Here is a 12,895-nt window from a genome sequence, read left to right on the forward strand (position 1 = left end):
CTTGTTATTTGGTCCAAGAATAGTGAGGTAACATGAATAAATAATTTTTAGGCCACTATAAAGCACTTTGGATAATAAAGGGTTAATGGCATTTTGTCTGTGCTTAAATGTTTCCTTAAAGTACTGAAGGTGTCTTCCCATTTTGTCATGACTGGGTGCATTGTACTTCATCCATGAAACCTAGAGTCAACAAATGTTTATTTAAAGATCAGGCTAAACTGGAAGAAGACCAACCTTCTGTGCGTCCTGCAACGTTTATTCATCTATATTTTCATGCATGATTGCATATAAACCCTAGCTCCTCTGCTGACCTTGTTACTCGTATCCATGCTATATATACAGTTAGTACTTCCTACCTTTTCGCTCATGTCTTAAGTCAATTCCACATTTTCTTCTTCATCTTCAGATACTTTTTCAATGTGTCTTTCAGCAGTGGTCTTTGCTTCCATCTTTCTTTTTCGTCCACGTCTCTTGTCTGGTCTGGCTGTCCTCATATTTTTCAAGCGATACTCAATGAATCCATGTCCAGTGTCATAAAGATGTTCCTACATTCATGCCAAATGTCAAACATTAATACAATTATACCGTTATAAATAGCACCACGTTTAACGTCAATTTTTATAATTTTTGGATTCAACATACATATCCTTTCATTCCAGGTGTGTTGTCTTTGATTGTTGGATAGGTTTTGATAATTTCCATTCCAAGCAAAGTTTTTTGCTCTGAAGTAGGATACCTTTGATACAGGAAATTTTCTGAATTGATATGCACATTACAGACAGAGTAAGCAACTGTTGAGTAAGACCTCTCTTAAGGCAGATTTCCACTCAGTGCAAAATGTCGCGCGATCGATTTTTTGCGCTCGCTTTCTTTTGAAATGTGTTCAGTCAAGCTCTTCTAATGGGATTAGTTCCGCTTGACTGTTGCATGTATTTCAAAAGAAAGCGATTGCAAATAATCGATTGCACAACATTCTGCACTGAAAGGATATCCGCCTTAAAGGTCAGTAATATTTACAGGCCACATTTTTCCACCAACGCTGACACGCAGATTTTGATCAACAATCGCCATTGCTTGCTTGATAAAATGCCACCTTTTTCTAAGTAGTTATCTAATTCCCGACCTTCAGAGTGGTTCTCTATTGCTTCTTCGATGTTAAAATTGATCTGTATAGAGACATATAATTATCTACAGGCCCGGTGGTAGTTCAGAAATTAGAAGACAGACGTAGATCAAGGACGCGGACGTCAAAGACAACGTGAAAATGGCATGGCACAATCATTTGCCATTTTTATGTCCGTTTCCTCGATCTGCGTGCCTTTTTTTAATCAAATTAATTTAATGATTAATCATTGAGATTGTATATTTTTATCATGCAATGCACTTCACTTTGTTAATCTTCCCAAATTGGCTAGTAATTAATCTACAGCACATAATAATTATAGCTTACTATTTCCCGTGACGTTTGTATAAATGGTTCTTTTACTGTGTAGGTGTTCTCTGAAGATGGGTTTGTGATCGATTTTGTAGGCTTTATACTTGGGTTATTCTGCATTTAACATTTAATAGTTTAGTTCGTCTGACAATGTACAAGGCAGATTTTTATTGCACCATGAATATAAATAGCGTACCGTATTCTGAGTTATTTCTGGCATTGTAATGTCACAAGGTATAAGTGCCTCAATCGGTGGTGGTGACTTCATTCTTTGGACCAACAAACTCAACTTCCGTCGGGCACCAAACGACTCAAGTCCTATGTCTCTCAGGTCATTCTCTGATAGTGTTTGGAAAACAGCCATGTCTATTTCATTTTCTAAATATATGAATATATAAAATTTGTTAGTGCATCATAATTTTAGTAGTTTATCATATTGAATAACTATAATAAATATACCTGCATAGGAAGTGTTGAAATTTGCTGAATTTCACTTTTTCTTGGCTATGAAAATGTTATGGCGCGCACGTGTAAGGATCTTAGAACTCATATACAACAACAAGAGAGGACAAAAACATGGAGAAAGATGGAGCACACAACAACAAAAGTTTTTTCTCCTGTACCTTATATATATATATTATTACGAGAGGGTTTGTATATATGTCGCGTATTTTGGCGCGAAATATTCAAAACATCAAATCTTTTTGGTGTACTATACTCAAAGTTCATTCAAGAGTTTTTGATTTAAGACTATCTTCAATGTCAACGCCTTTATCACTGAAAAAATACAAAAGTTGCATTGACTAATATAAAGTGTCATTTTCTTCTTGGCGTACCCCGAGAAATCTCTGAATTTTTCAGATCATATTTAGAATACAGTAAACGTGCAGTTGAGGATTGGAAAACGTTTTTAATGTTGATGATATAACTGAGGTTTTGAGCACAAATTACGCGACATATATAGGAAAGTATCTCCTCTTAATAGTATATGCAATTATTTTAGCGTTTGAACAAGAGAGTAACGGGGAGATAAACACAAAGGCGAGTTAGGCAGATACGATCTTAGCCCAGATAAAGGAAGATGGTCCACAAGATAGCTGGGAGTCAAGAGAATTAATTCAGGAACGTCAAGTTGCTCTATCTCGTAAGAGTGGAAATGTGCCACAAAACATTTGTTGTTATATTTCTCAAGTACAAAATAGACTTTACCTGAGGTGTGACCACACATTAAAATACTTCGTAAAAAGGCAAATTGTGGGACGTCATTCACCACAGCAGTAACAACAAACAGATTTTCTTTGTATTTGGTTCCAAACACGGAAACCTGACTTGCTACAAAGATCTGACTGTCATCCGCAAGGTGTAAGCAGGTCTTAATTACTTCACTACCCTCCGAAGACTCAACAGGAGTCATATATCCGCCTAAGCATTCAATTTCTACTCTCATTTCCTCTGTGCACCAAGCAGTGCATTGCAAAACTTGATGTTTGCATGCAACTGACTTGCAAATATTCTTAATGTTGCAATTAACATATGCCACTCGTTTGCTAAAGCCATGTTTCAGCTCGTACTTCATGCACTGCATCGTAATCAAAGGTCCTGACATTCTGATACATGTTGGGTAATGGATCATGTGATGATGTTTATTAATCATATTGCTTTCAGGGAAAATAATCTTAAAGTGTGCATGGTGTTCACTAATCAAGTGCTTCAAGTGAACGGTTTGACCGTTTGTGACGCTTGGAGCGTATATGATATCCATACATTGAAGAAGCAAGACCAATAAGTCATAGTGGGCATTTCCATGTGGAATGCGATCCCCGATCAAAAATTGTAGCATGCGAACAAGAAACCACATCTGGGCAGCTTTTTGCCCTAATTTATGGTCCGCAGCATTTTGCAATCGGTCATATGCTAAAATACTTGGTTTATTCTTCTTGTCAGTAAATGAGTAGTGGAAAGATTTAATCCGTTGGTTTACTTCTGGTAATCTAATAAACTTATCAGAGAATATGAAATGGTTTAGTAATAACTTTACCACATATGGACATACTCCCTCTAACATGTCATGCATCACATCCAAGTTATAATTTGTGACGCAGTGGAAGTTTTGTAAGGTATTCAAGGGGCATGAAGTTCGAACACCTGTGTCACGGTCTCCATTACGTCTCAGTGAGGCAACATCTACTGCATCGTCATGGGAATCTATTCCGCGCATATTAAAATCTTCATTGAAAAAGATTTGAATTAATTCCCGAGTGGCATCACATAATCTACAAAGTAGAGTAGCTGATGGGCCTAAGAAGCCTAAAAGTTCATGTGCCGCTAGTGTATCTGCACTAAATGAGACCAAAGTTCCATGCACTTCACTAACTCTGCCATCCCATTGGAGTTCTACACCACAATCACTTTCTAGCTGCTTCACTTCCTTGATAAAAGGGTCAAGGATTGGTTGAAATCCATACTTTTTTATGTCAGAAGTGTAACTAACTGCTAGCAGAAACACGCTGTTCATGGAAGAATTTATCGTAAAAGGAAGATTTTGGATAGTATAGTAGAAAAGACCAAGCTTATGAACTCCTGCCTTACTACCAATGGGATTTGTAACTTCTACATCATCATAGTACAGCTGAAGTCGCAATGCATGCGGATGAGTTTAAAAATACCATGTTGCTGGTATTGTTGTCCATCTTGATAACCTCTAAGGAAGCCTGGTGGCGATAGTGTTTCACTTCCAATGAGAATTTGGGTATGTGGCTTCAAAACAAGCTTAAGCACCTCAAGAATAGGTATGTATTGGAAAGTTTCTGTCACAACTTTCGGAACGATTTGACCAGTTACCCTATCAACTATCTGATCGATTCTTGTTCCTAATGCTACTTCTGAAGGAGTAACGAGCATTAAATTATCAACCATGTACTTAAATTGCTGTGTAGGTGTTTCGATACCAAAAAAGGGATTTTCAAAGCTAAAAAATTTAGTGCAGAGTTCTTGAACATCTGCGGAAGTTGTATCAACACCGTGTGTTTGAAAAACATGCAGCATGTTGTGCTTTAGTGCTTCAAGAATATCTTGGAACATTACTTTGGTAGCGCGCATAACATTTTCAATAGCCGAAAAAGGAACTGCTGCTGAAGACTTTAGTTTCATGATCATAGAAAAAGCCAGATTTTTCAAATTATCAACACTAAATGTCTCCATATAATTGGATTCATCTTCATCGATAGGGTCATCATCCGAGCTGTTTTCGCTTTCCATTTCCATAGGATCAGTGTGGTCAGGTAGATGTTGTTCAAAGCCACAGCTTTGCTCTTCTTGCAACTTTTGGTTTAAATGCTTATTTCTAATATGACTTAAAAATGAGTTCATTATATTAAAAGTTCTTTGACATCCATTTTGCCTGCAGACAAGTTGTTCATTGGGCCCAGTTGTTGTATGGCATGAACGTAAATGGAGAGCCAGCTTCCTTGCTGCCCTTGTTGCATCAGGCACATGGATTCCTTTATCACATTTAAAACAAACAACTTCCATGTTGATTCACAGTTCAACTAGAAGCTTGTTTGTTTGTTGACATCCCTAATTTAAAGTAATTGTTTGGTAACGTTACACAGTTGCACTTTCTAGTTTTGAGACGATTTGATAAATAGTTGACCCCATTAAAAAGAGTCTGTCTAATAAACGGACCGCCCCCCCCCCTTTAAACGGTTTTGATGGTTATCAGTTTCGTTGTGTTCGTTGTTTCCACAGATACAGGGACATAGGCAGACAAAGGCAGCCTGGTAATATTATTTTATTATGAATTACTATGCGCGATCTCATGATAGTAATATAGATTTATTCTCTATTCGAATATGAAGTGAAGAATGCTTTTTGTAGATGCAAGTCGTGAATTTAGTCAATTTTTGTAAAGCAAAGGAGGCCACAAATGGCTGAGTGACGGAGGGCCTCCAGGGGTTGCACTGACTATACACCAACCTCGTTCCCAGGGTCTTCTGAACCCTGGGAAGTGGGAACGAGGTTGTGACCATGGTTGTGACTACACTACACACAAGATAACTTAGTGAGACTCAATATTTCTCAAATGTCCTAAAAAATTTTGCATCTAGTAAGAAAAATAAAAGGAGACGATGATTGAAAAAGTCCTACAAACTGTGAATTTTCAGAGTAATGAACCATACTTAATACTTCGCTAGCTGCGTATGCACAATTAATAACCACTTCTTATCAGACAGTGGATGATGAGCAAAATCAAGTAGAAATAACAAAACAAGTTGCTGCAAGGCCACCTTTGGCCATAGAGTATAGCGGCATAGTCGCATACCCGTATTAGAATTAGATTAATAAACGTTTGGTACTTTCTCTAAAAGCTAAATTAGGGGCTGTTAACACGAGTCTCAGTTAGCCAAGATCCACCGAAGCGTGAAGTACGTATTAAAATTAGTCTTTCTGAAACTGAACAAGCACATGCTTGCAAATGGTACTGTTAAGATGACCACATCAGGATGTAAATGAAATTTAAAGAATTTAAAGCAGAACAATAATGTTGAACAACAGAATTCATGACAACATAATGGAATTTAACGCAGGATTTTGGCGTTGATGACCCCTCATAGTAAACAGCCCCTTATTCTTCAGTTTCACGTCACGTTCTTTTAAAACGCATTTAGTAAACCCACTAAACTGGTGTGCCAACAAGGGGGTTACTGGTCTTTATTTTAATGGGGTTAACTTGTCAATCTGCCAACGTACGCTGTCAGTAAGTTCACTACCAATAAAATAATCTACTTGGTCCCACTTTACTCATGATATAAACTGTATTAGAAAACTGTAATGGATAATTGTACTGGTGACAAGTTTTGAATATATATACCACATCCACCTTAATTTAGACCTTGCCACCTTAATTTTTGTCAATGTAAACATTGTGCCCGGCCCTGACCAACCCCCATAGTGAAAAGTAAATTAAACTACCTATTCTTAATTAAATGCTTACGCATACTAATCTGCTGTTGGTAATTAATGCAAGATCATTTCAACATGGGTGTGAAAATGCCATTTCCTTCATCAAGTTCTATAGTTCCAATAAGCTATGATTTAAATTTCTCAAGTCTGTAGTTAAGTTGAATGTGTGCATTCCTAGATAAAAAGTGTGAGCTATTTTCTGTCCATGTCTGAGTTCCTACTGCTCAAGTTTATGAATTAGTGGTAGAGGGTGCCCTGGAATTAAAATGTTTAAACTAAGGCAATTTTTTTGAAATTTTGTACAGTGTTTAGTGTTCTCTATATCGAACTTGGTTTAGTTTGATACAATATTATAAGTGCAGAATGTCACCAAACAATCACCCATCTTTTTATATAAAAACAAGTTATTTTAATGCTGCATAATGTTAAATGGAAGGGGAGTCATCTGGAATAAAAACAATCCTTGGGAAGGTCCACTGAGGAATAAATAGGTACATGCATGACCAAAGTTTCAAGAAAATGCATAAATCCCGACCACTATGCCAAAAAAAATGCAAGAGCAAGTTTCTCTCATTATATCCTACGGTCATGGAGAAGCTAGCAATCTACCCAAATGTGGCAGAACTAGTTTATGCATTTACTCGGACGATTTTACCTGTTAGACAAGGGGACCATATACAGTACATAGTATGGCAGCATAATAGTTATATATAAATAAATCCATCTTAGCTAGACTTGTTAAGCAACAATAAGCAACAATATAACCTATGTGCATGATCCCTATAATCTGGGTAAGGCCACATGATTTTACTTATCATTGAAAAGGAATGTATTCAAATCTTACTCAGTCTATTGTAAGACAATTTCACTCATTAGTAGTAGAGCATTTGTGGTTATTGAGTTGATGAATTAATTAATTTAATTACTCTGCCCATGTGTTGTACTAGCTATTATTATTTAATGAGTATTATTTACTCAGTCAACATCAGATGTTTTTATTGTCAGTGGTAGAGGACTGGAAGTTAATGGGTTAAAAAATTATTATATGACAGTTGTCCCTCATATCCTATTTCCAAGTTCATTTAAAGGAGCCATGGCATTGCAGAATGTGCATTATATAATTAAGTGCATACAGCTACACTTTGAAATTCAAAGCAGCTCACATATGAAACAGCACTACTTGTACCATGCACGTTAAACTAACTACAATATGTAGGCAAGAGACATGCTTTCCAACCTATAATTCAGGCATTCAGTCATTAGGCTAAGTGACTTTGAATAAAATAAATGCCCTAGTCTTATATCAATATCATAATACTAATAAGTAATTAAGTTCATGCCTAAATAACATTTATAACACATACAGTGAAATGGCTAATGCCACATGTATTTTGAATATGGTCTGCTGAGTGCAGCCAACTTGCTTTATCAACTCTGCCAAAACATCTAACTATTTTAAATTGCTCATTGACTTTATACATGTAAAAGTTGGACCTCTCCATATTAAAAATATAACTGAATGAGCAAAGCATAGATCAGCATAGTGCAGTACATGAGATGGGGTAAAGTTCAACAATGGCCTGTTCAATTATATAAACAAATAAAATTATAGCTATATATAGCTATAACATAACATATATATATATATATATTACTCGAAACTATAATATACGCTCAAGCGTTATCTCGAGGAGGTCTCGAGTGCTGCAGCATGTCGAATGTTCATATGCCTTGAAATGGTTTCGTAAGTTATGAAATTTTTTGTATGTATTTTTCGCCAATAGCCTTCCCCCAAGAGGCATGCATTAAAATTTAAACTATGAACCAAAACACTGAAAGCAGGTTAAAAACTATTCTAGCACGGGCAAGAAAACAGTATTATATTTAAAGGTGAATCGCTTACCTTTCAGTTTTGAAATAACCTCCGAAGTGAATCCTTCCTTTTCCAATGTTAGACGAAGCTTCGAAGTGTTTCCTTCGTCCTGCATGACTATCTCAGAAAAAGCAAAACTCTTTTTCCTGAAATTGGCATAGCATGATAGCCACACGCGATTTTTGAGAGTTATGAATGGCTAAAAATATCAATCCTTTAAAAGATTGAAATAGCGATCAGATGCTCTAAAAGGCTGTAATTTCAATCGAATGACAAATTGAGAACGCATTTTTTAAATCTAATTTCAATCAAATCGATTGAATTTTTTAATCTTTTGAATTAAGAGAGTATTTCAATGCGCATTTAACGTACATCACTATATGTGATTTCGAATGTCAGGCTGAAAGACGTTTGCATTTTAGAAGCTGTGACATTCAAGGACAAATTTGGGCAAGGATAAAAATTACATATTCGGAATCTGTGTTATCCAAACTTTTTATTGATGGCAGTTTCACTAAATGTGAAGCCGTTTTTTGGTGTTTACTTCGTTCGTATTTCACGGACATTTAACCTACATTACTATATGCGATTTCGAATGTCATGCTGACAGACATTTGCATTTTAGGAGCTGTAACATTCCAGGAAGAATTTAGGCCAGGATAAAAATTACATGTTCGGAATCTGTGTTATCTAAGCTTTCTATCGATACCAGTTCCTTAAAATGTGGAGCTGTTTTGTGGTGTTTACTTCTCTCGTATTTCAATGCGCATTTAGGTACATCACTATATGCAATTTCGAATGTGAGGCTGGCAGACGTCTGCGTTTTAGAAGCTGTAACATTCGACAACGAATTTGGGCCCGGATAAAAATTACATGTTCGGAATCTGTGTTATCTAAGCTTTCTATCGATACTAGTTTCATTAAATGTGAAGCTGTTTTATGGTGTTTACTTCGCGCATATTTCAATGCGCATTTAAGGTACATCACTATATGCAATTTCGAATGTCAGGCTGACAGACATTTGTGTTTTAGGAGTTGTAACATTCGAGGAAGAATTAGGGCCAGGATAAAAATTACTTATTCGGAATCTGTGTTATCCAAACTTTTTATCGATACTAGTTTCATTAAATCTGAAGCCGTTTTTTGGTGTTTACTTCGTTCGTATTTGATGGACATTTAAGGTACATCACTATATGCGATTCCGAATATCCAGCTGGAAGACGTCTGCGTTTTAGGAGCTGTAACATTCGACGACGAATTTGGGCCAGGATAAAAATTACATGTTCGGAATGTGTGTTATCTAAGCTTTCTATCCATACTAATTTCATTAAATGTGAAGCTGTTTTGTGGTGTTTACTTTGCGCGTATTTCAATGCGCATTTAACCTACATCACTATATGCGGTTTCAAATGTCAGGCTGACAGACGTTTGCGTTTTAGGAGCTGTAACAATCGAGGAAGAATTTGGGCCAGGATAAAAATTACATATTCCAAATCTGTGTTATCCAAACTTTTATTGATACCAGTTTTATTAAATGTGAAGATGTTTTGTGGTGTTTACTTCACTCCTATTTCAATGCGCATTTAACGTACATCACTATACGCGATTTCGAATCTCAGGGGAACAGACGTTTGCGTTTTAGAAACTGTAACATTCGAAGACGAATTTGGGCCCAAATAAAATTTACATGTTCGAAATCTGTGTTATTTAAGCTTTCTATCGATACTAGTTTCATTAAATGTGAAGCCGTCTTGTGGTGTTTACTTTGCGCGTATTTCAAAGCACATTTAACGTACATCACTATATGCGATTTCGAATGTCAGGCTGACAGACGTTTGCGTCTTAGGAGCTGTAACATTCGAGGACGAATTTGGGCCAGGATAAAAATTAAATATTCGATATTTGTGTTATCCAAACTTTTTATTGATGCCAGTTTCATTAAATGTGAAGCTGTTTTTTGGTGTTTACTTTGCTCGTATTTTAATGCGCATTTAACGTACTACACTATATGCGATTTCGAACAGCTGTTCCTCATGTTCTAAATCACATATAGCGAGAGTTCTAAATTTTAGAACGTCGGATATATGTGACAGAGGTGATCACCCAAGCATCCCTAGATGCTAATTTATGCCAGCGCATCAGCTCTACAGCCATATCACAAAAAACAAAGGCAACATTTGTCTGATTGGTTGATTTTTAGATTAGTTTCAGGCTTCTGTTCCAAGCGCGGGCAAAGCGTGAAAGGAAGTAAAAAACACAAAACATAGTATTTTCATATCCGGATTGTAGAAAAATCGGACAATGTTTTGGTTTGAAATTTATTTATACAAAAAGAAAAGTAGTCTGTCTTTCGTACCTCAAAGTATCGAAGGATTTGGGGTTTTTGTTGATGTTTTGATCGCGTTGAAAGAAATCGTCTCGAAAATACCCGTGCAACGGGACGAGAACACCGGCACGAAGGACTTGTTTTATTTCCACTTATATTTCTTATGGATAAAGACTATGAGGTCTAACTCGGTATTTTGTAATGGTGGAATACAGGTTATCAAATGGCACCATAGTCGAGTTATAGGAATTTGGTTGACATGAAATAGGGCAAGCCGTATAAGAGGTGTGATTTTCTGTGAAGCGCAAGCCAAAAAAACTCCCGTGCTCCTATCAGTTGTCTGTTCAACAAGTTGTATTCGCTTAATCAACTCAGGAATTCTTACTCATAATCTACTTAGGTATGTTATCCCACAGATTTAATACAATAGGAAATTAACCTATCGATCTAAAGTAACCAGCCTTGATTTGTAAATTATGTTTTGTAAATTTTTTGTTTGGCGTTTTGGTTAATTTCACTAATATAGCTACACATTTGCAAAAAGTTAGAGTTTCGTGATTTCGTGATTTCCCCTAACATAAGTAAAAATGATGTCTTATTGCTTCTAAAACTGCAGTTCCCTTTTTGACGAACTTGCACCTCATCTACAAGACCGTTTTTAGTAGTGCAGGTGACTTTTTGGGGTAAATCTTTATTGAAATTGTGCGCCCATGTTTGGCAGCTCGCTGGAGACACATTGTAACGGCTTTTAATATGAAAATTTGTCAACAGACCTACACTAATATACAAATTATTTCCTCCAATTTATCCCAAAAAAAGCAATCGGTTTTTTATTTATTGTCCACCAAAGCATATTATTATACCATATGAAAATCAATAAAAAACTACAGAGTTATAACTTTTTATAATTTCATCTCTTGTAAACAAACGGGGCAGTGTTCCGTAAAAACCCTTCCTGACCTTGTTTTTAAAGTTGTAAAATTTTGAAAACTGCTCTTACTTTGGCTACAGACCTTGCACGGCATTTTTTCTAAGGCATTGAACTTGGTTGTTTTATATTTTTTTAACGGCCGTTTGAAGATTCGAATAGCTGACGAAAGTTTTCTTCAAAGGAAATACCTTTGGAATGTTTTGATAAGTTGATAACCGATATGTCATCAACAAGGATTTTTGCAGTATGCACGCATTTTTCTGTTGCTGCGCGGCATTTTAAAACTTGCAGAACATCATTTTTATTTCCAACAATTATAGCAATTGAAAATTTTTCTTTTTTATTTTTAAAACTGTAATCCTAACTAAATACAAGTAAGGTTTGAAGGAGTTTACTGGAGGAACCTCGTACCGGACCCTATGTAGGCCATCGGCGGAACCCAACTCAGTCAAACTTTACATCTAGTGTAAATGATACAGTTATATTGTTTGCATTAATATCTGATGTATACATTTTAGTTACGCAGAAATTTCGTTACGCATTGTTATTTATAAAAAAAATGAAAATAGTTCTGAATGCGTTGTATTATGCAAAACATGCAAGCAATGCATAGCCATATCATTTTTAGCTAGCCTATACAGGATTAATATCTAAACACTATTTTTACAACAATGGTTGTTAATTACATGTGAAATAAACAATTGTGAGAACTCTTGCACAAACAAGTGCACACCAACAGCTAAATTGCCTGCCCCTGACCTAATAAATATAGACACTGCAGCTGAATAAAATTATACTTTCCCACCTAACTTAAAACACCCAATAATTTGACTGAGTTGTTGTACAACATGTTTATACAACCATTCTAACATTTGTTTATTTGAATATAACTATGCATTTTTAGCATGAAATTGTTAACCACTAGTTTCTCGCCTACCCAAATTCTATCCTAATCCTATTCTATATATCTATAATATGAGATTTTATGCATGGTAGGGTAGACACATATGACAAAGAATTGTCACATCTTTTTCTGTCCCCCCACTAAAAGAATAACCATCTAACTATAGTTGCCTTAATTGTACAGTAATTTCCATAGGGGGGGGGGGTGATGTCAACAGTTTCATAACTAACAAGACGCCTGTTCTGGTGTTAACTCTGGCGCACGTGCCAGTTTTCAATATAGAGCTTCTGAACATAAACAATACAGTTCATATTCGCATTTAGATGCCTTGCGAACCTAAATGTTCCATCGCGAAATTCAGAAGCACATCGTAGTTTAAAAAGTATAGAAGTTAAATCGTTCAAGAATGTAAATAAACGATATGATACATTCGCTTTGTCTTACACTTTGCCTTTGGAATTCGC

Source organism: Dendronephthya gigantea, unplaced genomic scaffold (genome assembly GCF_004324835.1).
Source record: "Dendronephthya gigantea isolate DGI-Jeju-01 unplaced genomic scaffold, DenGig_1.0 000011F, whole genome shotgun sequence".
NCBI lineage: Eukaryota > Metazoa > Cnidaria > Anthozoa > Malacalcyonacea > Nephtheidae > Dendronephthya > Dendronephthya gigantea.